Genomic DNA, 13,846 nt, shown 5'->3' with positions numbered 1-13,846 from the left:
ATTCAATGAACAGAGTTGTCCTTCCCTTATTCGCTTGGTATGACCTCACAAAATACAAGTGCACAAAAGTATAGTAGCATACCTCTTCACTCTGTGTAGAGATTTGCGTCACTAAAGCGCTATAGAACAGGAGTCCAAAAAACAATGGGAGCACTAGAGAGTAAGAGGAGGATGCGCAAAAAGGGTTGGAGAACAAAAGAGATGGTTTTCTCATTGTGTAGCGTTGAGGGGCATAATTAAAATGCTCGGCAGTAGAGGATGTGAAAAGAGGCAGAATGTTAACCCTCACGGCTCACGGACACCCCATCACCTATGATGGACGCGTATTATGTATTTGGTAGAGTCAGGTACCGGGCTTGTCGGACCAATAGGGAAAGGTAGAGTGATCGTCGATGAGAGGCGCACTTTAACTTGGACATTCAAGGGATTAGTTGGCTAAGCATGGGCGCCCAAGTGTGAATGGGGTGAGCTCCTATAAAAGCCAACTAAACCTGATTTTTACTCATTCTCTCATTTGTGCAATTGAAGAGTGCTCTTGCTCCATCTCCATCTTCTTCTTCTTCTTCACCTCCTTGTGTGTGTGTGTGAGAGAGAGAGAGAGAGAGAGAGGGAGAGTGTGTGTGCGATCGAGCATTACGAAGGCACGACGGCGGCGAAGCGGTTGAGCGCGGCACGACTGCAGCTTCTTCTTCATCGCGGCGAGGAATCCACCACGAAGGCGAGCGTAGAGCGGTGAGTGACACACCCTTTGTTTTCTTGAGCTTGCTAGTTTAGGCTTGTTGTGTGCTTGGAGCCGTTTGTGGCTCGCATACGGTGTATTGGCAAGTCCCTTGCTTCGACAGTGCGGCAAGGAGCGCACATTTTTGGCGCCGTTGCCGGGGATATGCCCTACACTAAGCTCGGTTAGCACTTTACGCTTCCTTGTGGTGCAATTTCTATCATAGGAAAGGCAGGGAAGGAGTGTGTGGAAGATTTCTGTTTTTTGCGTTTTCTGCAATTGCTGTCAAGTTTCAATTTCTGCTATTGTCTGCGTTTTTTCAATTTCTGCAATTTTTGCATTTTCAAGTTCGGCGTTTTCAATTTCTGCAATTTTCTGCATTTCTGTCAATTTGCTGCAATTTCTGCATTTTTTCTGCATTTTCTGCAATTTCTGCGTTTTTTCTGCAATTTCTGCTTTTTTTCTGCATTTTCTGCAATTTCTGTATTTTCTGCATCAACAGAAAAAAGATAATTTAAAAAAAAAATTTGGGAAAAAAAAAGTTTTTTGAGAAAAAAAAAATAATTTTGAAAAAAAAAAAATAATTTTGAAAAAAAAAAAAAATTTAAAGAAAAAAAATTCGGAAATTAAAAACGCGAGCGAGTGGGCGGCGATATTTTTCGAAAATGAAAAACGTGACTCTTAAAACGGACGGGTTGGTTTGTATAAAAGATAGATCGGGACCATTTGCCCAAGCCCAAGCCCAAGCCCAAGCCCAGGCCTCAGTCCTTAGTCTTATGATATATACTAGACTCACTCTTATATATATACCCTACTCCCTCAAGAGAGAATGAGAGCATGTGGGACAAGTCCTCCACTCTCCTCCTTTCTCTTCCCACTTGCACCCTTAGACTTTCTAGTTTGGGCCTAGTTCCCTACTGAAAATTGACAGTTTTAGGGATTCCGAGGGCATAGAGTGACCAAACGGAGGGCTGTAAAGCACGGCACGACCCTCTGACCGATACGCTCGTTTTGAGCTATCACACGGCCCATTCCACGACACGCTCTAAAAAATCTGTCAAAAAAACAAACAAAAAACACGCTAAAAACTAGTCACAAGGCCTCCTAGAGCAGCTTTTTGACACCTTAGGGTATCAAAAGCACATGCACTTACGCTCTGGGCGGGTGCTAGAACACGAGCATATTGAGGGTTCCTCTGTTCATACGGACACCCATTACCCATCCACGATAGGATCTAGACCCTCAGCGGGGACACAAGGTAGCACCACCCAAGACCCTAAAATAGCCGCTAGTGATTCCTCCTCCGACTCAGAAATCATGGAAGCATACCCTACCCAAAACACTGAGAGAGAAGGCCATGCACCTCCCGAAGCTCCACAGCCTAGTACTAGTATGTTTAGCCGTTTCATGGAAACATTAGGTAGAGCTACTCGCTCGGAACCTGATGCAAATGAAGCACACGAAGGGGGTGGGGAAGTGGAATCTCCTTTCACATCGCACGTGGACCCCACACCCCCAAAGAGTGTCCATGTGGATATCCTACCAACTTCTTACCAAGAAGGCCCTGTTGAGCTGCCTCCTTCAGAAGTTCCCTCTAGAGTACCGTTGGTGACAAGTAAAACCACGGGGAGCAACATTGCTTCTTCCTCACAAGAAACCATTAACACGTCGACTCTAGAAGGATTGTTCATTAATGATCATTGGACATACGACCTCCACACTGAGGTGTTGACGGATCTACACTCTGGCCACGCCTACCATGTAGGATGGATAGAGATTGTACAATCCACCTCTAGTGCCACGAGCATCGAAGATCAACAGAAAATGATCTGTAATGTTATCCATGGCATTATTCAATCAAAAGGCAAAACCGAGGGGTAAATATACTCTCAACTGGCCCCATGAGATTTCTGGATACGACAAGGCTCAACAGCCTACTCTATCACAAATGGAGACTCCTCTAATGAGCCCCATGGACCCATCTTACGTCATTTCACCTGGGGTCTCTATGCAATCTGAGCCTCCGAGCGAAAACTTTAGCTTCCCTAACTTGGCTCAACCCTCTATCAAGGAAAACACAGTGCTCACTCCAGGGATAAGCCTAACAGAGAATGTACCGATGACATCTACGGTTAGCGCAGTGCCACTACCTAGTGTCGTAGTACCTAATATGGGGCCTCGACCATATGTGCCTCTAGCCCCTTATGCACACATGGCCCCCACACCTCCAATTGTACCACTTGCTTATGCTCCTCGAGTGCCGCTCCCTAGCCCTTATCCGAGTGGACCTATGCCCGGTTATGTTCCATATCCTGCATCATCCACACATATGCCAAGACCGGTACCCGTTCCTCTCCCACATATGATTCCAAGAGTACCTCCACCGGCCCTACCTCCTCACATAGGTGACTTGGCAGCGTTTGCTCAAACCATAGGTCGATCTATCGCGGAAAATATGCGTCATGCATCTGATAGAGAGCCTAGAAGTAAGGCAGTACAAATTGCCAAACTCACGCAAAAATTCAATGGGGACGAAGATGCTAGAAAACACATTGAAGTGTTTGAACAAGTATGTGATTCCTTAGGGGAACGCAACGAACTACATAAGTGCAATGCCTTAAGCTTGACATTAAGTGGGAAGGCTGGAGATTGGTATAGGACCCTAAGGGTGGACGAGAAAACAATCTACCCTACCCTTCGAAGGTTGTTTCTAAAGGAGTACATACGAGAAGGTGTGCTTTGGGGTGTAGCATCTCAGCTACAGAAGGCCGAACGTAAGGAAGGAGAGTCAGTAAGGGACTTCATTAGTCGTCTAAAGCACTTAAACTCTCGTTGCCCTGTAAATGAGCGCTTCAACAATAACCAACTGCTTGATCGATTCATTCGAGGGTTGAGGAATGAAGGAATCTATAATGGACTAGTGATTAGAGGTATCACAACCTGGGAAGATGTCACTGCCAATGCAATCCAATTAGAGGACAACTTGATGATAGCAGGCATGAGGGTGTCTACTGACACGAGATCCACTAGCTCACAAGCCATTGAGTATGAACCCATGACTGCAAAGCCCATTGCCAATGAGCCAAAGGTATTTGAGACATTCTTGACAGACCTCACCAAGGCAATCCAAGAGTCTCTTAAGGATAATCGACCCCCTCAAAATAGTCACATGTATCCAAGAAGGGAGCAACAATGGTGTTCCATTTGCTTAGGTCCACATAGCACTAGTGAGTGCCCTACGTTTAGAGTAAAATTTAATGGAACTTGCAACGCATGTGGTAGGTATGGTCACCAAGCTAAGGATTGTTTAATGATCAAACGTATGATGGCAAATAGACCACCTGTAGCCTGGACGGATGCGCCTCGAGCTCCTGTATTGATGCCTACTCCACCTGTTGAGCAACTACCGCAACACATGGTCCCTAGATCTCAAAATGTTGTACAAGCTACACCGCTACCACCTCCTGTGCTGGGACCGCAACCCCCGCATCCAAGAGTCGCCCCTATGAACCAAGTGGGTTGCGAGCCATCAAATGCTTATGCAGATGGTTGTGAGGAGGAAATAGACACTAGTATTGCCTACGGACTTGATACATTGGAAGAGTGTCCTATATACTACATGGAAGATTGTTGGGGACAAGTCAAGCCGGTTTATCAAGCTGCTGCTCTCGCATCCAGAGGTCAAAATATCAACACCCAGGCTAGGAGGCCACCTCTTCAATGCTACGAGTGTGGTGGACCACATCGAGTAGCGGAGTGCCCTATTAGGCTGCAAAAGAATGCTGCACAGATGCAAATGAATCAAGGGAGCACGTCTGCAATGCCAATACTCACATGTAATCGTTGTGGCATAGATCACTTGATTGCCCAATGCCCCTATAACCCAAATGCGCCTAAAATCACACCCCTGAATTTGGTCGAAATTGCTAGTGTGACATCGCCAATACCACCCGTTCGCACCCGCTTATGCGATTACACGGTCCATGCTTCAAGGGCCAGGCCATATCCTCGAAGAGAGAGATACCGCGTAGTTATCCAAGCAAAGAAAAAGAAGACACGAAGGAAGAAGTCGCAGAATACGGAAAATTCAAAGCCAAGTTCCAAAACAAACATAGGAACAGGAGATGACCCCGTGTATATGAATGACCTCGAGGATGATTCAGATTCAGTCGAGACAATGGAGACTAGAACCAATACCACAAAGGGAAAGACCGACAAAGAAAACCGTAACATGGAACCAAATGAAAACCGAATGAGAGAAAACCATAAAGAGCCTCTGGAAAACACCACAAGTGTTTCCAAATCCAATCCAAGACCCCCAAGATAAACCGCAGGGGCAAAAAGGAAAAATCGTAAAAAGAAGATTGGGACGTATCCAAACCCAGTAGACGAGATTGAGCAGGTGAAACATCTAAGAGGTTTAGTGGAGGAGACTCAAAGGAAACTAGAACCAGAACCCATGCAGGTCAAAATTCATGACACAGTGTTTCCCACGCAAGTTCATCCACCCCACATGAACCATAGACCGTTAGCCATATCTAGTATCATCCAAGAAGGGAGTGAGGACAGGACATCAGAAAGTGAGCATACACCCTTCTTGTTGGAAAGGATGTTTAACGAAGGAATACCTGATCCCATTGAGGAATATGAGATTCCATCCTCACCAGTTCCTAGTCAAGGACCTACACCCTGCAAAACGCCAATGAATGTTGCCAAACTAGTGGACTTCATGTCTTCTGAGGTCCGAACCACGATCATAGCAAAGCTGTATGGAGATCCTGAGTTATTCCTTGCACTTCGAGCATTCCTTAACGGAGAGCTACGAACGGGATTACCGCAGTTTGCGCAACCAAATAGGCCTGACTCGATTATGATTGATGAGGAAAATCATGTGCAATCACTTGACTTAGATGGACACGAGTCTGTGATCGAGGTACCCATTAACGAATTAGGCCAGTATTTTGAAGGCGACGAGTCTAATGCGACCCTACCCATCACTACCAAGGGATTAACTATAAAGGGAATTCTTGATGGTGGTGCGGGAGTTAGCATCGTTACAAAAGATTGTTGGGAATCCATGGGAAAACCCCGCCTCAGTGTTACTAACATTGTGGTAAAGATGGCAAATGGTACCATAGCCAAACCTATGGGGATGCTCAAGGATCTTAAGATCAAAGTTCTAGGACACAAGGTACGACATACGTTCATTGTAATGGATTTCTCTAAACACCTTATGTCATATGAAATGATTTTAGGACGACCATTCATGAGGGAAGCACAAATGGTTCACGATTGGTCTAAAAATCATGTCTATTTGCAATTCCAAGACTCTGTCCTTAGAGTGGATTTGGTGACTGGTAAAGTACACCCCTTAGGGAGTAAAACCATTATTGATCATCGCTCTGACACCACAGTTCACTCGGCCCCACTACAATATTGTTACACTTGTAAGAAGGATACAGACATTGGCCAAGATTCTCCTTACATGGATGTGTTACCGGGTATGAAGGAATCAGACAATGTGGATTGGGTCCACCTAGCATCAACCATAGACACTTGGGGAAATAGGGGGACGACCTGGGTAACACCTGAGGGGGATGAAATTCCTGTACCCTTAAATATGCTACAAGCAATGCATATCGCTTCCGACAAGACTCATCCTAATGTAACAGAGAAAACATACAAGTGGGTCCCTAAAGCTTCTTTAGTGACCATAGCTAGTGCTAAAAAACAAAAGCCTAGTAAGAACCGTACCACTCACTCCAAGAAAAGTAAGAAAATGTTGCGTTGGATTCCTAAACGACTATTGGAAGCCCAAGGCTACTATCAAGGAAATGATCAAATCTGGGTGCCAAAACGTAAAGTGTGCTCTTACCTATCACCTGACCCAAGTGAGCCCAATCCCGTAGCTCCAAAACGAATCAATGATCGTGGAAAGAAAAAAATCACAAAATGCTACACACCCGCTCCCGAGCTAGTTTGGGTACCAAAGAAAGAACGATTTGTTCCACCTAGCTCAGGAAGGGGGGAGTCCCATGAAGATTCTAGCTCATCATGTAATACATCCATAGAGGTAAAAGCTTCTACACAGCCTCCATCTATAGTAGTGGACCTCCATGAAGCTACCAAAGAATCCACACCTCCCAGTGTTCAAGAATCACCTAATGAACCACTTCAAGTTCGATCCTGGGAGAGTACCTTACCACCGTTGCAACTTGAAGAGGCACCTAGGGTAATAACAAACTACTGGCAAAAATCCTCACCTATTACCAACTGGAACAATTGGTTTCAAAGGGTGACAAGCTCATTTCAAACGGTATGATCTACCCAAGGAAGGGGGGAGTGTTTGCTGACAGTCATCATTCATTTGTTTCCCTCTCAACCTTTTTCCCTGACCTCTTAATCACCAATCTTAGGGAATGTACATATAAAGCTTTATACTCACAAAAAAAAAAAAAAAAAAAAGAGCAAGAGCAATTAGCAAACGAGTATGCACATTAAAGTCAAAAAATTGACTCAGACCTACACATGTCACATTTGGTCCAGTGAACCAGAAACCTATGCCATGAAACACCTTTGATCCTCATCGCTTGAGTGATGGAGGGTAGGTAAGATTAGTACGATAGGAGTGTTTCTGTTTTAGAGTTGAGTGATTAGCAAAGATCTCTTTTCCCACTGATGTGCCTCCTGGAGGTATTCCTTTTGTTTCCTAGTGTGTACAGGAGCGTGTTGCTATTGATAGGATTTGGACCTTCATGGAACCTTCAAATCAAGCGCGACCATCAACACAAACAGGTGTTTCTTGTCCATTAGCATTGCCCTTATCTTTTTGCATCTATGATTGTCTGCTTCGATTGTGATTGGTAGCATACTATTCAGCGCATTAGCTTAGTATCCAACATTTAATTCAATGCAATCTTTTGTCATAATCGCTTGTCTAGGTTTAAAAATCAAGCAATCCGACTAAGCTAGTTTGACCAAGCTAGGTATTAGAAATCTTCTCTTAATACCATGGGGAATGCCTTCCTAATAAGCAATGGTTACTTAGGTTCTTAATCCGATTTAGGCAGCATTGTATGAAATGTACTAGGGCTTTCTAGTGGGCTTAACCCTATCGACCTTTAGCTTAAGTATTATAAAGGGAGTTTACTAATGTGATGAGCCTGGGGAGTGTAACAGTGTTATATGACCCCCCAAAGTTACAAAATTAAAATGCTGAAAATGAACAAACAAAAAATCAAAGTGCCACAATGTAAAATTTTAAGGTGGAAGAGAAATCTCAGCTTGATTTGGTACTTCACTCACATGTATTGCCTATGGTACTAGAGCCCTAGAGGTTCCCAGCGTGGGCGCTTTTCCTTGAAAAGCAAAAAACCCAAGGCATACAAAATAAGCACACACATCATAATTGAATCAATGTGAAAAGACTTTGGGGAGTCAAAGAAAAAGTAATCAGCCAGGCGATGATTTCATGAGAAATTCCTTTTATGGTAGCTTAACTACAAGGTTTTCTAGATATAGCCTCTAGTCAGCCCTTGAACATGAATACTTGGCTCTCGCGATTAAACAACTTAATTGACCACAGAAAATTAAGAAGCTTGCCCATGGTATTAATATTCGATCTCTAGTGCTTTTCGATCGTCAAATTAGCGACCCCAGACTTGTTTAATTTTTTGCCTTTACATCTGTTTATGCATTTGATTACATTGCAATTTAATGTTCATTGCTAACAAATTGTTTGAAATTCTTTGACCAATCAATTTTTCTATCTAAAACTGCATATGCTTTTTAAGAGAATGCAATTACTGTGCCAATGTTGTTTGATTTTGCAGTGACTGAAGAAGGCTAAGGACATTCATCTCAAATGCTCTTCCACCTCGACGATCCAGCTTCAACTCAATAGCTTCTGAGGACGGAATCTACATCAGGAAGGGGGGCATGTTAACCCTCATGGCTCACGGACACCCCATCACCTACGATGGACGCGTATTATGTATTTGGTAGAGTCAGGTACCGGGCTTGTCGGACCAATAGGGAAAGGTAGAGTGATCGTCGATGAGAGACGCACTTTAACTTGGACATTCAAGGGATTAGTTGGCTAAGCATGGGCGCCCAAGTGTGAATGGGGTGAGCTCCTATAAAAGCCAACTAAACCTAATTTTTACTCATTCTCTCATTTGTGCAATTGAAGAGTGCTCTTGCTCCATCTCCATCTTCTTCTTCTTCTTCACCTCCTTGTGTGTGTGTGTGTGAGAGAGAGAGAGAGAGAGAGAGAGGGAGAGTGTGTGTGCGATCGAGCATTACGAAGGCACGACGGCGGCGAAGCGGTTGAGCGCGGCACGACTGCAGCTTCTTCTTCATCGCGGCGAGGAATCCACCACGAAGGCGAGCGTAGAGCGGTGAGTGACACACCCTTTGTTTTCTTGAGCTTGCTAGTTTAGGCTTGTTGTGTGCTTGGAGCCGTTTGTGGCTCGCATACGGTGTATTGGCAAGTCCCTTGCTTCGACAGTGCGGCAAGGAGCGCACACAGAAGAGAGCTCAAGTTTTTACTATTTGCTCACTGCATGAGCGCTCATCTGGGGGAGGGTATAGTTAAAATGTTTGGCAGGGATACTACCTCTAAACTTAGGATGCTCATACACTTGGTTGGTAGACTGTACTCCATGGGAATCTGAGCCCGTTTATTACTCCCAAACTAGTTGTCCTTGTGAGCATAACCCACGTGCCTTTTTTGAGTGATCGTTTAGAGTCAAACACTGATTGCCGTTGGAATCGTCATCTCCATCTCCAAGTAGAACATATAGACCGTCTTTGCCTTTGCCTTTTCTGCACTCTTTCCCTTGGCCACCTCTTGCGATCTTGCGTTGACCGTTCTCCACTGGTTTGAGTCCTTTGCTGCCGTGTCGCCATCGCCCTTGGCTTTGCCTTTTGTGCTCTTCCCCCTGGCCACCTTTTTGTTCTTGCTCTCAGCAACCTGCGACATCACCATCCACCTCCGTGCCATTGGATATTGCAGAGATAGGTTCTCTCTCTCTCTCTCTCTCTCTCTCTCTCTCTCTCTCTCTCCCCCCCCCCCCCCCCCCTCCCCGGTCGCTCTTCTTTGCTTGTGTGTTGTTAACTGTGTGCGTATCGAAGCCACTGCGTTACGGGGTTAGGGCACAGGGGGAACAACATTCCAAGGGACGAGAGTGGTCGTTAGGGTAAGATTAGAAGTCTCGCAACCTCAAGATTGGCATAGTTACAAATTGTACGTATTCGTTGAGATTCTCCATGCAGTGTTGTGAGGTTCAAGGCATGGTTGGAATAATGACTCCTTATGTGACCGTGCTTGAGTTGTTTTTCAATGCTATGTTTGGCATAGTGAGTGAGTAGGCCTACATATCTTTTACTGATAACATTAAATGCTTTGTTCCAATCCACCTATTCCAAATGGACGTGGATACAACGTAAATTCAACTTGGGTCAGAACCAAGCGCATAGGGCCCTTTGGAGATTCTTGGGGCCCGTATTCACCTGGTTCTAACTCTAGTCACATCACCTATTATGGCATAGGGCACATGACATAACCAAGCAAATAGAGACTTTGAGGGATACTCCAAGCCCATTATTCGCTTGGTTATGACACCAAATACAGACCAATTTTGAATAGTAGTTTTGGATTGCTTTTTCTTTCAGACATGGGGATCATAGTACTAGAGACAAACGATGTGGGCAAGGATACATGGGAAGAAAAACTATACACTTTCTTATACAACGCTTGTGCTCATCACCGTGCACCAAAACTATCAAGAATGTTTAATGTAGAGTTTTCTATACAAAGGATCATTGATTGCTCATTTGAATACCTACAAACCCATTTGCAATAGTATAAGGCAGTCATTTGTGATGATTCCATGACAATTGATGACATGAGATATGTGCACCTAGCCAACCTTGACCATGACAAGAGTGCGGCAAGGACACTGAAGTGCTGTCTAGAAAAGTGTCCCTCTAATGCACTTCTTGTACAAGACAGGTGTATGAAGCACTTAAAAAAGTGTCGCTTAGTGAAATTCAACCACGGGTTTGTCTGTTACTTGTACTTGCAAACGGATGGTGAGTCAGAGACTTCCCAGTCATCAACTTTTGGTAGTTTCCCATTGTCGCTAGAGGAAGAGGTAGAGGATGTGGAGGTGCAGTTTGACCCAGAAGAAGAGCGGGTAGAGGTATTAAAGGAAACATTTGATGTAGGATTAACTCTTGCTTCTCTTGCAAATGCAACATTAGGATGCAAGCAAGAAATCCAAAATAAGGAAGCAACTTTGCCTCTAAATTACGCTCCCAACTTTGCTATTGCGGGTGACACCCACTACATTCTGCTCACAGATATCATGCATGGGCTGAATATACGGGTGAACTACTGCCTAGCTGCAATTGTGAATTTTTGTGAGACAGACATGGGAGTTGTGGATGATGATGGACTGGACCAACATCGTCTTGTTGACATAGCTGTCCACGACTCACAGTTCACTTCAAGGTGGCAACTGATCAAAGATACATTCAATGAAGTGAAGTCCGGAGAGGCCAATTTGCCAACAAATGAGGAGTTCCAATTGACAACAAAACAACTCGGCTTGGAAAACATGGGTAGGCCCGTGGCACCCAGAGCTCAGGTACTGAATAGTCAATCTATTTACTTGTGGAGAAGGTCGATGCTAGAAATGGACGAGAATCAGATGGTAATTTTTAAAGACATTCAGATAGTATTAGAGATGGCCCAGTGATGAAATATCATGGTCAATCTTTTTGTTGACAGGTGCTTGTGTATGACAATAGTTTTCTTAGAAGAGCGGGAGGCTCATAGTAAGGGCTTGTCACTGGAGTACAAGGCAAGGATGCGGTGTTGTTTCATTACATTGGGCGTTTCAACCACAAAAAGGTTTGTACAAACAATTCAAATACTTGGCAATTGTACTCATCTCACTTACGGCCCATAAATGTTTTGATATTGTTTTGTAGATCATAATATACCACAAGGAATACTCAAGGACAATGCAAAGCTCCCACTGATTGCAATGAAAGTTATTACAAGATTGTGTGGTGGGCACCCTCTCCTACTAAATGTAGAAAGACTAATTCTGATGGAGAAATAGTTTGCTCTACGCATCTTTGGCATTGGGTATGGGTGCCAAGCACTCAAAGCCCCCTATTTCATGTCCTACACAGCTTAGGCTCTGGCTGCAGGGGTTGAAGACCCAGAGAGCTTAGATCCATACAACAAGCAGTTGTTTATGAGGGAAAGAAGACACCTGATGCCCATGGGGATGCTGCCATCTCGTCTATGGAGCTTGCACATTGAAGAGGCACAAAGTGAGGAAGAAGGAGGTGCATCGAAGAGGATAAAGCTCAGGTCCATCTTTTCCCGCTCCTGACTCGTGAGTGTTGCCACCTTGCATGGTTCTCCCCCGCATTTGAATTTCCCCATGCCATTTGTTTCTTCACTTTGCGGATGTGTTGTAAAGACCTTGTAATTTTTGAACTCTTAAGAAGCTCCTTCTACCTTGCTCTATGAATAAGTTGTCTATAAGTCCATTGGTGTAACTCTAGTAGGCTATTGGCTTTATCCTTCCTCACCCATGTCTAGTGTGCTTAAAGTAGCCCGTTCTTGCCATGTAGTGGGTTTTTTCCATGCCTTGTGTGGACCATATTGATAGTGATCCATATGTCTTGGCAAAATATGGACCATGGTTGAACAATATGTGCTACATTGAAATAAAACAAAATGGTGAGCAGAGTACAATTTTAAATTTTGTTTGTATACGTAGCATGCTAATCCACCATGTAATATGTGATATGTTTCCCACCCCACCCTATCAGTAATAAGCCTTCTTCCAATCCAACAAGGATGTTTGAAATGATGTGAGCTTACTTTCGTCCCAAGAATGCTGCTCAATGTAGTGGAAAATTTTATCTAGTGATTTCCACACATTCGCCTTGTGATTTTGGATTGCCCCACACCAACATTGTCTTTAACCACTTTGTGTAACCATTTTTTGAACAAGTTTCTCCTCTCCTCTCTATCTGAATCTTTGAGACTAAACCCAAGAAACCTTCTAGCCTTCACGTCACCTATCGATGCTTTCCTAGGTACCTTGTAACGACTTTGAGACATCTTAGGGTCCTCTTCGATTTTTACATTGCCTCCATGCAAACCAATGTCTGAGAGCACTCCCTCTAATGCTTTGATCACTCTTTTTGACTCATTCTCTAGCTTTAATGTCCATGCAAAACATATGTACAAATGAACCACTATTCAATTATTTGATAGAGTGCATGAAGTGTACAGACGTACTTAGAGGAATATCAAGCACTGGCCTAAAAGTTTTATCTTGAAGATGTATGTTGGGAGCTCTATTCCATTGCACACTCTCAAGAGAATGTGCATCAGCCATGCAATATAAGCATGAATTTGCCACAGTTGCACCATGTGTTATGTTGTACATGCACTTAAGAGTCTTTAAGCACCTGCATTGTGTCATTCCATTGTATAGTCACCAAATCCTTCCATTGAAAGTACATCAACGAAGAGGTTGTTGTGCTCGTTAAACTGTACGTCTCTGCTGCCTTTGCCTAAGAACGTTGCTTCAATATGGAATGGTGATCAAAGTTTCTCAAACACCTCATCATTTACGTGCCGGCGAGTAGCCTTTACATGTGATGGCTTTGGCAGACAACAATGATCCTCTCTGTAGTTTATTTTGAGACTTTTTAGCTAATGCTTTAAAGAGTGCCTTGTATCCCATCTGCGAGATACCACTCTCATCAAGTATTGCTTGCACTTCCATTGGTTCCAACTGATTCTCATTCATGAAGGAGGTAAGGAGCCTCCCTTTCAACATATGAAATTTTTTCTGAGTTATCATCTCTTCAACTACTTTTTTTGGGATTAGACGGATGTAATGCACTTTGACATTGAAACCTACACTGTTTGAGTTTGGATGTAGCAAAGACTTGCAAAAAAAGCACCACGCATTATGATCATGTATCGGAAAGTGTATCCGTTTCTTAGTGAAGTACATTGAAGATACAAAAACAGAAACAAACTTCGAGTTACCTTAAAGCTGTGTATTTATTTTTTCAGGCCACCAA

The sequence above is a fragment of the Adiantum capillus-veneris genome, chromosome 27, assembly GCF_014529385.1.
Source record: "Adiantum capillus-veneris isolate H3 chromosome 27, ASM1452938v2, whole genome shotgun sequence".
Taxonomy (NCBI): Eukaryota; Viridiplantae; Streptophyta; class Polypodiopsida; order Polypodiales; family Pteridaceae; genus Adiantum; species Adiantum capillus-veneris.
This window is presented reverse-complemented; position numbering follows the sequence as displayed.